Source organism: Bubalus kerabau, chromosome 5 (genome assembly GCF_029407905.1).
Source record: "Bubalus kerabau isolate K-KA32 ecotype Philippines breed swamp buffalo chromosome 5, PCC_UOA_SB_1v2, whole genome shotgun sequence".
Lineage (NCBI taxonomy): Eukaryota > Metazoa > Chordata > Mammalia > Artiodactyla > Bovidae > Bubalus > Bubalus kerabau.
Window position 1 is genome coordinate 88,298,753 of NC_073628.1, and position 19,205 is coordinate 88,317,957.

Sequence of the window (19,205 nt, forward strand, 5' to 3'; positions counted from 1 at the left end):
ATAATTCCTTGTGCCTTTCAAATCGAATTCTAGCTAGATGAATCCACCAAGCACGATGAATCATTTGCTTGAATACTAGACAGAATCACTAAATTGTGACCTCTTATGAAAATGAATAGAGGCAGTTGCAAAGGTTTAAAGTTCACAACACAGCAAGTAGCCCACTCCAGAAGATGGGAACAAACATGTGAGCTCTCTTAATTGTAAACAATTAGCATAACTGAAGAGCCTAAGTGTACAACATTCAGAAAAGTATTTCAAAGTACCAATACCACCACATGTTTTAAGTTGGAATTTTCAAAAATAAATATCACTCTGAGGATCAAGTGTCAGTCAGGGCCATGTTAGCTCTTGATGCCCTCTTTTGTTGCCCTTCTGACACTGTTTCATTTAACCATGTCAGCAATGTAGGGTCAAGGGGACTGGACCATGGCAACCTAACTTTCTTCATGAGGTTCTGAAGAGAGGACTATTTCCAGACTTCTCTCTAGAGAACAGCCCCCCTACAGACTGCTGGCTGTCATGGGGACACTGAGAATTCACGTCAATTACAAGTCTTTCCAGGAGTGATCACTATTTACATCGCCTGTATAGGCATGTGCCCATTTGGCAGAGTAGTCTCATTATTGGCCCTATCACAGATGACAAACAGTGCCTCCCACACAAAGGGAGTCAAAAGTATAAGCTCTAGAATAATCATAAAGATGGGGAGAAAGTGTCAACAGATTGCTGAAAAATGTGCAAAACTCATAAAATGGTGAGTTTAATGAGTGACATGACTGTAGATAACTTTTCCGTAATGTAGATTATTTTTCCTCCCAAAATAAAAATTTGCCTATATATTCATACTGCAATTGGATTACAGCCATTATAGGAATTGGTTTGAGTCAGGACGGTCTTGGGGTTGAAAAGCCACAGGAACATTCCTGGCTAGCTGGCTGAGTCATCAGGTGGTCCAAGAAGGTGAAGAACCATGCCACGATACTGGGAATAGAAGGGCAGTCAGCCAGAAGTGATGTGCTGCTTCTCATCTTGGGCCTTGATCTTCCACAGTGAGGAACCCAAGAACGTTATTAGAGCAGGTACCTTATTCTCTTCTCTAAATATACCCTGCTTCCCCTTAGGAGTCAAGTATCACTCCACTGTGGAGCATTTTCTGGTTTCCTCATACCTTTCCCTTCTTCTGTGTTCCCCACGATGGCTCTTATCACAGCGCATCACGACTGCCTGTCTCCAGCACTGAAACGTTAGCTCCTTGCGAGCAGGGATTGAATCTTACTGGTCCCGACTGCGTCCAGCCCAGTACCTGACACACCTGAGTGTCGAATAAAAGAATGAATTGTAACGACAGCACCATAGAGGACCTGAGTGTGCTTCCAAAGCACCAGTTGGCCCAGGATCAGATGACATCATGCTGTAAATGTAAAGCTTTGTTTATACTTTTTATATAGATGGTTTTCAAAGAACCACTGGCAAAACTGCCATTTCTACCTTTGGCTGAAGTAAAGAACTGGTGGCATTTGTGGCAGTCATGTTACTTTTGCCTTCCAAAGAGCCTAGACTTTTTTTTCTAAAAGAAAACTAGATGAAAGAGGGCAATGCCTTGGTGTAGAGAAAGCCTTGGGGACTTTCTAGGAAGACAATTTCATTGGCAGCAGTCCTGTGCTTTTTCTAAGGCTGTTTAAATGCCATACACACTATTATTATTGTTGCTGTTCAGTCACTCGGACGTGTCTGACTCTTTGCGACCTCATGGACTGCAAACGATAGATGCTGGTGTTTTCTAGCCGACTAAAAAGGAAGGGGCTTTAAGGCAATGTGAAGAAAATATCACAATATTCATTTGTTCTATTATTCACTCATTCATTTGTTCAACAACTATTTACTGATCTCCTATAATGTCTTCTCTCCTGGATATTTGGAAATAGTGGAAAACAAGACAGACAAGATTTCATTCCAAGGAGGTTGTGTAGTTGTTAACAGGATGGCACATTTGTGGGAATTTTGCAAAGTGCTTCAGGGAAAGTGCTAGGGGAGAAACTTCACTGGTGGAAAGCAGGCAGGTTGAATCTAAACTTAAGGTTAAGGAATTCCTTAATGGTCTCATCCCAAAGATGAGGGGTTTCAGTTACCTATGTCTAAACAGAAGTCCAAGTACATTTTCTGAGCTCTGGCCTTAGTGCCGACCAAAATATGTGATACTGGCCCCTCCTCTCGAAGAGGTCACAATCTATTTGGACCTAGAAGAGACCTTTACATGTGGGAAAAAGAAAGCAATAAACATGTGAGGAGGGAATGGTTCAAGCGTGAGTGAGTGGTCTTGGAACTCAGAAGAGGAATTCATTCAAGAAACCTTCTCCATCGATTCTAAGGACTGTGTATTACTGATTTTAAAACAGTGCATTTATATATATCAATAACCCAGAAATAAGCATGGGTATGGAAATGAAATAGACAGTCTTGCTGGTAACAAAGGCTTCAGGGCAATAAATATCAAAACAAAGTAGAATGGTAATGTAGCTCGAATCCGACTGGATGTGCCAGAAAGAAAAAAAATGTTTCCCACAAATGCAAACTTTTTTGGAGGCTAAGAAAGTGGACTTGTAAAGCTTCTCAAAGACTGCAAGTCATGCCACAGACGGTTAGAAGGAACGGGTGACTCCTGAAAGGCATTCTGCAGATTGCTAAGACTTAGGATGCCACTCACTCCAGCCAGAATACATGGCCTCCCGAGGTCAGGGACGCCTTACAGAGCACACACTGGAAGAGTCAGGCTGACCCAACACACTTTCTCTTTGATCAACCTTATATTTGACTGTATTTTAGTAAATTATCCATGTAGTTGTATTTTGACAGCTCTCTTTACAGCAGTAAAACAAAATGTGTGCATCGCAAATGGCAAAGATTCAAATTTCAGCTATGTTTATCCAAAATAGCACTGAACTGCTTCTGTACTTATGCTATACTGCCTACAGCTTTACGGAAGGGAAGACAGATGGGATGAATTTAGCAGGGAAACAGCTGTGGCTTGAAGAAGAGACAAGCAAAAGTTTTGCTATCAGGCTTCATTATGTATCAAGGTACCAGTAAAATGTGTATCCATAAAGCAGCCAAAAAAGTGTTTTTCATCTGACTAGTGATAATTACCTTTTCTCAACAGCTGACAATGTTCTAAGTGGCATTAAATAGGTAGAGTAATTAAGCAGTAAGATACAACAGGCAGTGCCTTGCTGGGAATCATGGTTCCCCTTAAGTGCGTTGGGAGGTAGAAGCAAGAGAGCCATCGACTCCAACCTCCTGAGCAATGCAGCAAGCCCAAGGATTTGCCGGTGGGAGTGCACACAAACAGGAAAAAGGGGGAAAAGCCATCCACGGAGACTGGCAGTTGGGAGCTTAATTGTGTGACAAGGACACAGCTAAAGAAAGTTAGGTAAGCTCCCGCCTCTAACCTTTCCACCCGTCTCTTAGTGATGAATGTACATCATTCAAACTTCGTGGCAATCAACTGGACCTTGAAATGGGAGAGCTTGGGCTATTTATTTTCCAAATCATCTTTGCCTATTTTTAAATGTCCAATTAGATGTTCTTCAAGACTAAGATGCTTCAACTTTCTGAAAACAGGAAATCTCCAGTTTTTACACTGTTTAGGGGGTGATCAATTACTTTGTGAGTTAAGCTTGTGCAGTGACCATTCCTGTGGACACCAACCCCATCCTCTCCAGCAGCGTCAGGCAAAACTAACACATGTGCTACTGAAAATCCTATAGGTCCTTCCATATAATATACTGCACGCTGCACAAACTTTGTGTTTACAATAATAAACCATGCCTTCTGTGAAAAAATTTTACCCCTGTGTTAATTACGTTAAGTGAAAGAAAGTGAAAGTGAAGTCGCTCAGTGGTGTCCGACTCTTTGTGACCCCATGGACTATAGCCTACCAGGTTCCTCCAGCCATGGGATTTTTCAGGCAAGAATACTGGAGTGGGTTGCCATTTCCTTCTCCATGAGATCTTCCCAACCCAGGGACTGAACCTGGGTCTCCCGCATTGTAGGCAGATGCTTTACCATCTGAGCCACTAGGGAAGTCAATGTTAATTACCTTAAGTAGAAGACTCTATATTGGGAGCCCCCCAAATTATATATAATGTGCACTTTATTAACCTCTGATCGGAGAAGGCAATGGCACCCCACTCCAGTACTCTTGCCTGGAAAATCCCATGGACGGAGAAGCCTGGAAGGCTGCAGTCCATGGAGTCGCTATGAGTCAGAAACGACTGAGCGACTTCACTTTCACTTTTTACTTTCATGCACTGGAGAAGGAAATGGCAACCCCACTCCAGTGTTCTTGCCTGGAGAATCCCAGGGACGGGGGAGCCTGGTGGGCTGCCGTTTATGGGGTCGCACAGAGCCAGACACGACTGATGCAACTTAGCAGGAGCAGCAGCAGCAGCATTAACCTCTGATAAACTGTTTTATTGAATAGTTTTCTTTTAATAAATCTAATTTATGTCACAGTGGTAAATAACATCATATTCCACCCAGATTAATAACATTATCATTGTCATGGTAACAGACCAGAGAAAATCAGAGAAAGCCTTAAAAAGAAACCTACAAAATACAGCACTTCTCTGGTGGTTCATTGGTTAAGACTCCATGTTTCCAATGCAAGGGGTACGGGTTCAAACCCTGGTCAGGGAACTAAGATCCCACATGCTGCATTGTGTGACTAATATTTGGTGGCACAAACTTTTCCGAAAAAGCTGGAATTATCACATCACCACTGAATGGCAATAAATGAAAAGCATTCACATACTCAAAGAAGCATGTTCGCTGTTTTAGACACTTAACAACTTTCTAAGTATTTTACCATCACTTTCCACTCCCATTCTTTCAAAAGGTGGTATGTTTTATTTCCTCTTATGTGAAACTCTCTCTCCTGCCCCCCAGCCCACTGTAAGCTTACTGTAAAGCTCCTCTGCCTTTTCAGCGACTTTTGCTCCCGGCAACACTTCTCAGGCCTCTATCCACCTCATCTTGAGAACCCTCTGATAGCCACTGATTTTCTGGGTCTGTTTAGCAGCAAAAAGACAGTGGGTTACTGTGCAACAAGCATAGGCTTTGGAGTCCAGCAAACCTGGCAGGCTACAGTCTGTGGGGTCGTAAGAGTCAGACACGACTTGGCGACTGAACTACTACCACTGAAATTCACACTGGAGAAGGAAATGGCAACCCACTCCAGTATTCTTGCCTGGAGAATTCCATGGGCAGAGGGACCTAACGAGCTGCAGTCCAGGGGGTCACAGAGAGTCGGGCACGACTGAGTGACTAACACACACACACACCTGCTTAAATTCTAGCTCTCCGTTTATGGGCTATGCAACTATGGTCACCTATCCTTCCTCTGAGCCTCAGTCTCTTGATCTGTGAACTGACAGTCAGCCTTGCAGGGCTGTTGCAGAGCGCCTAGTGTAATGGCAGAGTAAACTGTCAACAAGTAGGAATGACATTATGGAGAGAAAATATTTTACTGTATTGCCCTTCTGCCATCGTCTTATTTCAAACTATTGCTTCTCTTCTCTTTCTGCTCACTCTTCATCAATTTGCCTTAAAGGTAACATAAATGAATTTGCAACTGTTAACGTCTTACTCTCCCTACCACACTTTCTTCCATGTATCAGAACATAAGTTTTCACATATAGAAGAGGATGCTCATGCTTAAGATACATGTGCAACAGCTTAAGACAGGTATGTTGGGACTCAATACAGAAACTGGTCAGATGCTCCTTGTGGGCCAATTGCAGCAGTTTAATGGGGAAAGCAGCTCATTAAGCAGAGAGAGGGAACATAAAACAATACTGAATTTTTTTGAATAACAGGAGGAATTTCTTAAAAAATTGTTATTATGGGAGCTAAAGTATTTCTAAGACTCGTCAGCATCCCTTCTTCATAGGCTTGGGAGCAATACTGCCTGGGATCATCTTCAGACTCTGTCATGTAGTAGCTGGGTGACCTTGAGTCAGTTACTTAACCTCATTATGCCTCAGTTTCTTCACTGGTAAAATGGAGACAATGCTAGTATTTGCCTCACAGGATTGTTATAAAAATTAAGCATGTTAATGAAGGGAAGTGTTTAGAGTAAGAACAATGGCTGGTACATAGTAAGGACTATCTACATTAGTTGCTGCAATGATAATGATTATGACAAATATGACAAATACTATGTATTTGTGTAATTTATTATCGATTGTGAATTATACACTGTATAATAATTATCATTATTGTAAAGGGTGTCAGGAAATTTGTACATCATAGCAAGTGGCTTAGTACCGTGTTTGATGGCTATCAAACTGTGGAAACTGGGGAATCAAGGAGAGGGCCATGAAGCACAAAATGAGAGTAGATACAGGGCCCTGGAGCAGGGAGATGAAAGGTGTGGATGAATTTATCTTATGTAAGCAATGATCTTAATATCGTCCTTGGTAAATAATCAAACCTCTTATAAGGAGTAAGGTTCTAAAATCAGAAACCTGCTCAGACCCACACAAAAGTCAAGATCAAATAGAACTGTGTTTTGTGTATCCCAAGCGCTCATTCTGGGATGGATCCTGAAGGTTCCTTCAGGGAGCTGTCTATCCATACCAGGATACCATACTTGCCAATTTTATTTCTGACACAGAGAGATACCTTGGATACTGCAGAGGACAAGAGAAGAGCACACTTTGCAACAATCTAGCACCAATGCTGACTACAGTGTAAGTCAATAAAAATCGCTGTCTCTTGGTTTCCTTGTATTGTAAATGACAATAACCACCCATGGTAACCACTTAACAGGGTTGGAGAGTGCCAGCTGAAATCCATAAGGGACACTTTGCTGTTGCAATTATGTAAACACAGGGATAATCTCTCTTTTAAGAATCAGTTTTGAATGACTTCAGATCCATGTGTTAAGGACAAAAGCTTTATAAATCTAATGAAAAACTGGACTTACACACTTTTGACATCAAGCATCAACATTTCAAATTTCAGGTTTGCACAAGGACTGCTACCAGCAGACAGTTATATCCATACACTGTATTTGAAAAACCGTTTCTTCATGTAGTGAAGCCACTCAGCATTGGGAAGCTGTCACAAATAAGGATACTGACAGGCCAACTACAGCAAATACAGTTTCATCTAAAAGGGTGGATTCCTTCTTTATATTTTCTGTAGGTCTCCTATATTACATTTAAAATTATCAGCTATAAATGATCAATTTTAAAGGAAAGAACTATGTCATGGGCCCAAAACCAACTATAAAATAATGTGGGCATGTAAATAAATTATTTTTAGCTTTGTGATAACTTTCACCATTGATGTGACACTGAGAATAAAATTTCTTTCATGTCTTTGGTGTTCAGGACAAACAGAATAAACACATGCCGAATTTAAATATTTATAAGATTCCTTCCAGAAAGGAACATTATGAAATAATCAATAAACTAAGTTTTACAAAGCAGGATGCATCCAGCCAAAAAAGAATAGAAGATCCATTTGTTACAAAGCATTAATGTCTTCTAACATGTGTGGTAAATACCTATGATTCTTCCACCGATTTTCCTTTTTGGAGGTTCATCACTATATATTCTGAGACAATCTGCTCCCCTAGAGTATGGAGTTTGAATAAAGCAGATTTGGTTTATTTTTTTTCCTTAGATGAATACACAAAGACCCTTTAAAAACAAGTGTTGTTTAAAATAAGGCATGATGAGTACATTTAATATTTATTAAAAATATAGCATCTACCAAAAGACTTTGAAACTGAACTCTAGCTCTTCCAGCCCAATTTTGCAAGAGAGAGTTAAGTAAGATCAGAACAATAGGTTTAGGAAAAGCACTAAAAAAGAAGGGATAAAGACAGAAGACTGCCCCCCAAAATAAAAAGAAAGAAAAAAAGAAACAAACCTTCTCCCCTCACCAGAAACAAACAAGTAAACTGCTTCCCCTACATTCTTTTAAATGCTGGGAATGACCCACTTTGACCTACACATATTAGTGTAAAAATAAAAGCTAAAAGACTGGTTTTCCTTATGTATTTTCAATAAAAGAATTATAGACACAGCTGACAGCTCATGTGAAATTCCTTTATTGCTTTTTTGAAGTAGATTCTCCATTCTAGTTTCATTGTACATGGAGGCATCCATTTTTTAAGATGAATTTTTTTTTGCCACTATAGTCCCAAATTTGTCATGTGACTATTTCCGCAGGTTCATTAAACTAATCCCCTGAAATGCCTCATATCTTTTAACTTTGAATAACATGAATGGCTCAGTGGCCTTGGGTCACCCAGGCCAGCCACAGAGTTAATAAGAGAATTTCCCCACTGGCCAGGGAAGCATCAAGGATAAAAACAGAACCTGACCACTCTTCTGACCTAATTACATCAGGCTTTCCCTTTCAGTGAACCAAACCAAGGAGGGGAAGCAGTTTTCAATCAAGATAAACTGCCTGCTCCTGGTTCACTCAATGGATAAGTGGTTGGAGGAGGTAGAACTCTAAGATGATGAAGACCAAAAACAGGAGCAGTGCTCTGAGGCCCCCAACACCCTAGCATGGCCATCACCCCACTCTACTGGTCCTTGCTCCCGGAACACGCATGCCGGGAATGCAGAGACCATTCTGACTCATTTTTGTTTGTTTCCTCAGGACCCAGGACAATGCCCAACCAAATACTCTGACAAAGTTGAAACTGCTAATGTTTTGGGTAACATTATCAAATATACTCTGCCCTTGATATGTGGCAGAAATGGAGGGGTCTAAAAAACTGAATCACATTTACAAACATTACAAGCAGAACTTACTACAACGAATTATGTTAAGTGAAGAATGTCCACTTAAGCAATCACTTTTGCAAAATTAAATGTAATATATTGGGTGTGCCTAAAGAGAGATATAATGACAATAGCTTGGTTTTCTATCAAGCTGAATTTGGAGGAAGACATTTTGAATTAGGATCATTTATTAAGTTTCAGAGCCTCCAGTCTCTTTTCATAATTAAGTGTGACCAAGATAGATAGAGGGCTTCTCTGGTGGCTCAGACAGTAAAGAATCAGCCTGCTATGCAGGACAGCCAGGTTCGATCCCTGGTAGGGAAGATCCCCTGGAGAAGGGGATAGCAACCCACTCCAGTATTCTTGCCTGGAGAATTCCATGGACAGAGGAGCCTGGTGGGCTACAGTCCATGGGGTCAGAAAGAGTCAGACATGACTGAGTGACTAACACTTTTGCTTACTTCATTTTCAAGATAGATAGAAGTAAATCAATTAAGTGTTTAGCAATTGGCCTACTTTTTTATGTCAAGATAAAACAGAACCTCAAAATTCCCTAGGAATTTTTTTGTTATAATTTTAAAAACTTTTCATTTCTTCATTCTGAAATAGATTCCCTTTTTTAAAAAAAATTGTTGTACTTTTTTTTTTTTAGAAACGTGTCCCAGATTTTTCTTGTCTGAGAAATTATGAAATTTTTATTCTAAGTAGTGTACATAACTTTAAAACTAATATTTATTTTGGTTATTGAAACTAAAATAAACAGTGTTACAAATATGTGGTGGATTCTATTCACTATCTCCACACCCTTTGGCAAGTTTTCTCTGACCAACCTAGATGCCCAGCAGGGTGGATGTTACACTTGTAAGGTTTATTGAAATCTTGACCAGATCAATGGCCCATCCAGTAGGAAGTGCTATGTTGCTCACTATGCAAGATGGAAAAACATACAACACTTTCTCAAATGCAAATCAAAATTATAATGAGGTATCACCTCATACTGGTCAGAATGACCATCACCAAAAAGTCTACAAATAAAAAATGCTGGAGAAGATTTGGAGAAAAAGGAACCCTCCTACACAGCTGGTAGAAAGAGAAATTGGTACAATCACTGTGGAGAACAGTATGAAGGTTCCTTTAAAAACTAAAAATAGAACTACCATATGACCCAGCAATCCCACTTCTGTGATATCACTTATATGTGGAATAAAAAAAAAACAAATGATACAAATGAACTTATGTACAAAATAGAAATAGACCCAGAGGCATAGAAAACAAACTTAATGGTGATCAAAGGAGAAATGAGGGGGAGGAATGAATTAGGAGCTTGGGGATTAACATAAACACACTACTATATATAAAATAGGTAACTAACCAGGACTTACTGTACAGCATAGGGATCCATAGCCAATATTTTATAAAAATTTACTATATATCTAAAACTAACCCAATAGGGGGAGCCTGGTGGGCTGCCATCTATGGGGTCACACAGCGTTGGACACGACTGAAGCGACTTAGCAGCAGCAGCAGCAGTATGCTTCAATTAAAAAAAAAAAAACTTTTCTCTCAAGGAATTCACCATCCGGTGGGGAACAGAAGTCTATGTAACCAGGAAGATAGTGCAGGTTACAGAAAGAGCATGGGTTTTAGAAATCGCAGTTACTGAATAATTAAACACCAAAGTGAAGAGCCTCTCCTTGACCAAACTTTAGTCAGGTTCCTCTAAGTCCTCTTTTCAATTAGGCTTTGACCTTGGGCTTCACTGTCTGCCCTTGCCAGGCCTGCATTGCCAGTTTTAGCAAGAATATTATCAGTTTAGAGAGAATCTCCTACCCTTGGTAACTGATCAACCTAAATATCTGATCAAATTTCCTTACCCTTCACCACCCACAACATGATATCTGGTCACCTTGGCCTGCCTTCAGGAAGAATCCTGTTAGATCCATTTAGCCAGACTCCTCCCTTGTCTCTGGTGTTTCTTCTGAGTAATTTTCTGTCAACCGACTCCACAATCCCACCCCCACCACCATCCTGCTCCTTGACTATGAGCTCCTGCTCTTCCTTGTATATGAAACTGAGCCAAGTTCTATACTAAGTTCTCTCCCCACCCCATTACAATGGTGCCTCAATAAAATCTATTCTTACCCCTTTAGCTCCTGCAAGGCTCTGGTTTTTTTGATACCTCTCTAAGACTTATTTTGCTCCTTTGGAGAATAAGATTACTACTATCAATATTAAAAATGAAACAAAATATTACTTTGCTGCTGCTGCTGCTACGTCGTTTCAGTCGTGTCCGACTCTGTGCGACCCCATAGATGGCAGCCCACCAGGCTCCCCCGTCCCTGGGATTCTCCAGGCAAGAACACTGGAGTGGGTTGCCATCAAATCCCTATTAGTCATTCAGAAAATACTATTTCTTTTCTTGTGTGTGTGTGTGTGTGTGTGTGTGTGTGTGTGTGTGTGTGTTAGTCGCTCAGTCGTGTCCGACTCCTTGTGACCCCGTGGACTCTAGCCTGCCAGACTCCTCTGTCCATGGGATTCTCGAGGCAAGAATACTGGAGTGGGTCACCATTCCCTTCTCCAGGGGATCTTCCCGACCCAGGGATTGAACCTGGGTCTCTGCATTGCCGGCAGATTCTTTACCGTCTAAGTCACCAGGGAAGTCGACTTTGTTTCTTACTTACAGTTAAAATATATGTTCTAACACCCCCAAATGCATAAAATAACATAGTCTGTGGTGTACTGGGACTGCAGGGCAAGAAGAAATACATTCAGGGTGGATGCGTTGTCTCCTACAGCTCCAAGAAAACCAAACATGAAAGAGGCCTCTCTGCCCAGATGACTATGACTATGTGTGAGCCCATGAAGAGGAAACTATGCATTTTAGCCGAGTTACAATTAGTTCCCAGATGCTCAACTTGGCCACTATGTCTCAGACTTATTGTCTCAAAGGGAAGACAATACTAATGATCCATCTTGCACGGTATATATGAAAAAAAATATCTATTTCATGTTTTAAAGGTCACTGAATATATAACAGCTAGATAGTTAAAGCAAAATACCATATTCATCAGTGAAATAGAAAAGTTTAGCAGCATTCATCTGTTCTCATTTTAAATTTACCACAGTATGTAAATTAGAGGATTTAAAAAAGCATCAGGCACAAATCTGAGCTAGGTGCGAATGAAAAGCACAATCAGAAGCAAATTTGTGACTGCTTGAAGTGCAAGAGTTTGCCAAATGGGCTGGTACTTAGATTTTACTACTAATCTGAGTTTATATAAAGCCAATAGAAAGATCCCAATTATTGTTAAATACCCAGAGCAGAAATTTGCTGCTAAACTGCTGTATAGTATTGGTCTCAGGTTGGTTTTTGTAAGCATCTTATTTTAGGTACTGAAATTGTCACAGGAATACCACACACAGAGCTGAACTTTAAATACACAGTCCCAGGCATATATATAGTCTGAGGAAAATAAACTCAATACAATTTGGATTAGAGGCTGAATTACCTGATTTTAGAAAATATTCTGCAATAGTAGAATCTATTTAGCCAAGAACACTAGTTATCCTACCAACTTAACATGACAAGATACAACTGATGGCAAAATGAGATAACCTGATCATTCTTAACAGGATTTTCTTACATCCAAAACATTCACACTATATCAGAAAAGTACAGAGGCGGGTTTGTGATTCACACTCTTGTAGATCTCAGTGGGCCAATATGTTACATTGAGACATCAGCCTACTACTTAAACAGCACCTTGTCTGGTTTCCATGGAACGAATTATCTTCAAAAACAAAATGAACTAGATTAAGTTGAAGCCCAGAGAAGGTCAAACTCAGGAATGCTGCACATTCTTGGGAGACCTTGGGAGCCCTGCTGACTTGGGCTGGGGCCTTGAGCCAGCCAAGAGTGAAATTTCGAGTCAGAAACAGCTTAAGTGACTACTAGTCCAGCTGGAGAGACAAGGAGATAGATGTCCAGTCAGGTGCCAAGACCACCCCCGCTTCAAGACCAATCTTGTGACAAGACAGCATAAACCAGTCTCAGAATGCTTTCGATTATTTCCCACTTTCTCAAGTCACATCATATTTAATCAACTCTGAAAAGTGGGGATAATAAAATAAATGTCTTTTCTACCTCATAATGTCTAATCATTCAAAATGTTATACTTTTGGAGTGTCTGCTGTATTCTAAACACTGTTCTGCTTTGCTGCTTAGTCGCTGAGTTGTGTCCAACTCTTTGAGACCCCGTGGACTGTAGCCCGCCAGGCTCCTCTGTCCATGGGATTTCCCAGACAAGAATACTGGAGTGGATTGCCACTTCCTCCAGGGGATTTTCTCGACCCAGGGACTGAATCTGGGTCTTCTGAACTGCAAGCAGATTCTTTACCACTAAGCCACCTGGGAAGCCCCTGTAGCTTTGTACACCCTCTGAAGTGAAGTCTTGGCATCCCATCTCTATAAAAAGTTCCCCAACATTTTCCAGACTGGACTTGTGCCTTTCTTCAGTGATCCTGTACTGTTCCATGACTATCTCTACTACAGTCTTTAGCATATGGGACTTGTGAGGACTTTGCACCTCCTTCTCCAGAGAACAAGAGAGAGGTCAGTGATTACTCAATATATCTTACATATTTCCAAGGCCTGTAGTTCCTATCATATAATCATGTTTGTTTGTGTTGGTTTATTTTTGTTTTGAATGGACCAAACCATTCTGTAGTTTTAAAAGGTTATGTGCGTATGTCTGTTGCTCAGTCATGTCTGACTCTTTGTGACCCAGTGGACACACCCGGAGCCCACCAGGCTCCTCTGTCCATGGAATTCTCCAGGCAAGAATACTGGAGTAGGTTGCCATTCTCTTCTCCAGGGGATCTTCCCGACTCAGCGATCAAACCCAGGTTTCCTGCATCGCAGGCAGATTCTTTACCACTAAGTCACCTGGGAAGCCCTAGGTTTAAAATAGCTAATAAGCCATTTCCTTCTCCAGGGGATCTCCCAACCCAGGGATTGAACCTGGGTCTCTGGCACTGCAGGCAGATTCTTTACTCTCTGAACCCCCAGGGAAGGCCCCTAATAAAGCCAGATGTGTTCAAATCCTAATGGACTGGTGGGGAAAAAAAGAGGACACATATGGAATCAGCATATATTAACCCTAACCATTAGGCTAACAGCTTTTAAACTTAAAAAAAAAATCAATTTCTAGATAATTATTCATTAATTCAACATAGTTTTATACACCAAGACTTCAGAGACTAACTCATGATTCACACTGAAGACTTCACAATCTAATAAAAGAGAAGAACATAAAACACCATGAAATCAGTGCTCTAAGAGCTAGAAAATAGAAACAGTTACTGTAGACATAAGAGGGAGTTACTGCCTAGAATTGAGAAATGCTGGCTTCTAGGGATAGCTCAACTTTCTACTAGTCCTGCCCCTGCTGCTGCTAAGTCGCTTCAGTCGTATCCGACTCTGTGCGATCCCATAGATGGCAGCCCACCAGGCTCCCCGTCCCTGGGATTCTCCAGGCAAGAACACTGGAGTGGGTTGCCATTTCCTTCTCCAATGCATGAAAGTGAAAAGTGAAAATGAAGTCGCTCAATTGTGTCCGACTCCTAGCGACCCCGTGGACTGCAGCCTACCAGGCCCCTCTGTCCATGGGATTTTCCAGGCAAGAGTACTGGAGTGGGTTGCCATTACCTTCTCCTGCCCCTGCTGCTGCTGCTGCTGCTGCTAAGTCGCTTCAGTCGTATCCAACTCTGTGTGACCCCATAGACGGCAGCCCACCAGGCTCCCCCATCCCTGGGATTCTCCAGGCAAGAACACTGGATCTTTCCCTGAAAGCTGTTCTTATATGAAATATCCGCAGATCAGGCCCAGACACATTTTTCAGCTTATCCTTGTGGTCATTTAGTCTCCACATTGAAGAGTGGGAGATCTAGGACCCCATGATCGGAATGTAGACATGAGTGAAGGGAGGCTGTCTGGGCCACCTCATTTGCAGTCATTCAAGCCTCTCTGTTCTAGCAAAAAGCCAAAAGGAGTTCAGGCCGCTATGACCCAGCCAGGCCTAGCAGGAGTTAACCTTGCAGGTAAACACAGTGGCATAATTCTAAATGAGAACTGTGGGCTTCCCAGGCAGTTCAGATGGTAAAGATTCTGCCTGCAATGTGGGAGACCAGAGTTCGATCCCTGGGTTGGGAAGATCCCCTGGAGAAGGGAATGGCAACCCACTCCAGTATTCTTGCCTGGAAAATCCATGGACAGAGAAGCTTAGTGGGCTGCAGTTGATGGGGTCACAAAGAGTCAGACACAACTGAGCGAATAAGTATTTTGACATTGTGAAATGCAAAACTTACTATGTTCTAAGAGCCATGTGGGAAAACTGGAGCACTGCAAGATATAGGTCACAAAAATGATTATTTAAATGTAAGACAGATAGAGAAGTTAAGTATATTTGGTTTGAGCTGGAAATGATCATTTCTTTCCAAGGATCAGCTTCTAAGGGCCCTTCTGCCTGGCCATGTAAAAAGAAGAAAAGTGTTTCCCAGCCTCAACTCTACATTATCACCTTCATCTATGATACAGAAATCACTAGCATTATATGAAATGTTAATTTTTTTTTAGCTGATTAAAAAAATTGTCACCAAAGTTGCATCTTAATAATCATTCTGTAATATATCAGGCCATTTGTGGAAAACAAAAGCTTGGAAAATGTATAACCCATTCCAAATAACTGTCATAAAATTTATAAAGTCAAAGTCATTTGTTTAACTGCTAACAACCTTAACAAGTAGCTCCATTAAGCATGACCTATAAACCTTGCAAAATAAGGACCAACTAATAACACAATGTAGTTAAATGGCCTAAATAGAGTGAGAGCTCCATTTATTTTAATGAGATCAAAGCATACTTAATAGTTGTGATTAATATTTACTGAGTGCTCACTGGTTGTGCATCACTATGCAGTAAAAATTAGATTTATATTACTTAATGATAGTAATTAGATGCACATATCTTGAGCAGTTTTTCCACATGTGGGGATGTAGATAAGAGGTTATAAATTATTTTTAAGTTGTTTGTACACATCAAACTCTGCTTTTGTCTCTCTCTTTTTTTTTTCCCCCTTCTACAGTTTTGGGACACTGAAAAAGGTGAGTTGGAAGACAAAAATGACTGTGGATTCATTTAGTGAGTGACTTCTGGGGGCCTGGCCCTTGGCTATGTACTAGAGAAACGATAACTAGGACATTGGTCCTGTTCTTAAGGAACTCTTTCTCATGAGTGAGGCATTCAAAGATACATGGTAATAGAGATAATCAAGACTTCCAGGAACTATTCTTTTCCAAATCCATTCCTTGATATGGCCTCCGTAACCTGGAATAATCACACCTCAACTTTCACCTGTGGGTAACAGACTCCCACCGTGCGGCAGTGTGGCTGTCTGCAACGGCGACAAACAGCTCTTCCTACCTAGGGGTTGGAAAGCATGGATGTGGTATTCATGCCACACACTAGAGTCTAGAAGGAAAAAGTGAAAATAAAAACCGTGTTTGGAACAGGAAAAGTAAGGGACAAAAGGTGATTAAAGGGCCATGATAAAATAACGCAGGTCCTCCACGAAGTGCTACAGTGGGTCATTTTCAACTGCAGATTGACATGTCTCCAAAAACAGCCCTACAGAGCAGTTTATGCCACACCCTCAAACCCCCATCTGCAAAGTTTTAAATTTTGACAAAGTATTTTAATATATAGTATTATTTTAAACTAACTTAAACTTTAAAAATGATTAATAATTTCTCAGATTTATGAAGACTTTTTAATACACGAATGTGTATTTTGACTTTTCAGAGAAAAAGGAGTCTTTGCAATATATCCCAGACTAAAACATACAGCATTCCTTTTTTCAAAAACCATTTTGTACGACCGACTGTCCATAGAAAACATTGAAAAATGCTGCCCTATCCCTCTGTGCTGCAACAAATGGGCAAGGGAGTGAAGAGGCAGTTCCATAGCACACTGTGTGTTTTGTGAAGTGGATGTGTAATATAATCATCATCTTGATAAATACTGATTTAATTAAGAAAGGAAAATGGAATGGATGCACAAACAAAAAAAAAATGACAAAAGGAGAAGCTGAAGGATTATATTCATAACCCAATTTAGAAAAAGGACAGTTGTTAATTGTTGATTTGTTCATTCATTATTTAGAAATGAGACTTATTGCATTCATAGTACCCTTTAAAAACCAGACATAGGTTCTTAATACAAAAATTTATTGAAACCAATTTTGAAATCACTTGTATTTTCAGCTGTGCAACTTCCTAGGAGAGCAATTCTTCCAGGATTTTATACAGAGAGTACATCAGTCCCCTAAAGAAAGCAGGGCTACATCCCCAAGGATCCCCAACTGACTAGCAAATCACTTGAAAATCTGTACATGAGGGGTAATTCTCTAGGCTAAACAGTGGCCACTGCTTTTACTGCCAAGAAGTTGTGGAACATTCGCTGAGTATAAGAATGCTCCATTTGCCCATCTTTTGGGCTATGTGAAGCTGGCCTAAGAGCCAGGGCGAAGAGAAAGCAAAAAGGGAACAAAGAAAGTTAACTTTCTTCTGCCTCCAGGTTGGTTGCCTCCTCTCTGGTATTAACACAAAGGGGAAACTGCATGGAGAATGCAATGCAGCTTCTCCTATAAAACTAGTCTGGTGTGTATCTTCACTTGTCTGACTCTAGTTGTTCCTTCCAAAGTATAGCAGAAACTCTTTGAATGGAAGGCCACTTACCCTGATCACCTGATGAACCAATACTCTCCCTTCCTCTCTATTAAATGTACTGAACGATGTCCAGGGCATTCTCAATACTCACGGCCATTGGCTCCTACCCTACTGTACGACTGGATGTTTGTGCTCTCACCAGCTGTGTTATATTTCCCAAAGTCTGTTGTGTTTCTTCCCAAGTCTGTACATGCTGCTAACATAGGTATAACTTGGTGTCTAGTGCACTCAGAAATATGATTATTGAAAAATGAGTTTGCTGATTCTATGAAAACAAAGTAGAATGATTTAGAAAGAACCAACAAAGCTGAGTTTAAAAGAAGCCTGTCAAATTAAGTGTGCACGAGATAAATGTGAAAGACAAAGTACGAGAACAAGAGGGTCGTTAAAACAGCAAATTCTGCACGGAAGTTGCTTCTCAAGTATCTTCATGTCGTCAGTTGTTTCAGTGAAGTCAAAATTGGGTGAATCAAATGAGGCAATTTTGGTATAATTTATCCAGGGAAAATGATATGGAACTCCAAATAGGGCAGTTCATGCACGAAGAAGATGTCTTGGCCTAAGCATAGTGTCACTTGCTGTGACTTCCTGACTTTTCAATTAATCATCCAACTTCTGGTCTCCAGCTTACTGGATGAGCCACTTCCTGCCAACATCTGTTTATCTGCACTTAATATTTTCCTTTTGATTTCTAGTACTAACCCATCGCCCTACTTCTGGGAACACATCAATTATTGAGAGGGTACAGCAGGACACACAGAAGCAGAAAACATAGATTCTAGTCGTTACCTGAACTGGAGTCTGAGAAATCACCTTATCTCTCTGGGCCACCTTTCTCATCTATAAAACGTCCTCCGTCCTTGTAGGGATGGAGGATGAGAGGTAGGTTATAAGAGAAGGAGGTAGACTAGATAATCTTTCGGGTCTCTTCTGCTTATTTAAAATGCCATTCTATGCAATTCAGCCTGAATTTTGAAGAACAAGCAGAGTTCTTCAAAACGTCTGTTAATCTTTATTTGGAATATAACATAAATATTCAGGAAAAATACATAAATTCTTTGTTAATGTCAAGAGTAAGTAAATAAATTTACTTGAGAAAACAAATATTATTTAGAATTTTTAGAAGTTTTAATTACAAAAAAGAAAATACAAATTTATTCAAATAAGATCTAAGTTGCCAATATGAAATTAATAATTAACATCCTTATAATTTGAGAATGGGGGAAATGCCTTTAAGATGTTATACTTCAAGTATCTATGCTCTCTATAATAAAAAACTTTAGCAGAAACTATCCTTATTAATTGATATTTCCAAAGTGGACTACAAAGCTATAGTTCTGGGAATAGCATGTACTGTAAACTTGTTTAAATAATTCCCAGTGTTAATTTTAATTTGACAAATGCAAAACCACAGTCACTGATTGGAAAAAATAAAATACTGAAAGAAACAAATGCTGCCTTCTTTAAACTCATTAGTTCTGCAACAGAACTAAAATGAAAAATTAAGCTCAAGACTCAGTTTAGATCAAAACTGAATTTCTTTAACAGCAGTGAGTCTTGTCAAAAATGTGTTTCTAGATAAAAGGAAAATTGCTAGAGTTCTGCCTAACATAT

The 19,205-nt window shown here is 40.3% G+C and overlaps 1 protein-coding gene and 1 long non-coding RNA gene across 26 annotated transcripts in view; one reads left to right on the plus strand and one right to left on the minus strand.

The window, feature by feature from the left end:
• SDCCAG8 (SHH signaling and ciliogenesis regulator SDCCAG8) overlaps positions 1 to 19,205 on the minus strand; it is a 243,024-nt gene that overhangs the window by 35,171 nt on the left and 188,648 nt on the right. The window lies entirely within an intron of this gene.
• LOC129652972 (uncharacterized) lies at positions 3,069 to 8,918 on the plus strand. Of its 2 annotated transcripts, none has more exons than XR_008714876.1 (3): positions 3,069 to 3,430; positions 6,677 to 6,752; positions 7,027 to 7,219. It is a non-coding gene; the product is annotated as an uncharacterized LOC129652972 (long non-coding RNA). The 2 variants fall into 2 exon arrangements; XR_008714875.1 differs by lacking the exon at positions 7,027 to 7,219 and adding an exon at positions 8,683 to 8,918 and having other exon boundaries at positions 3,072 to 3,430.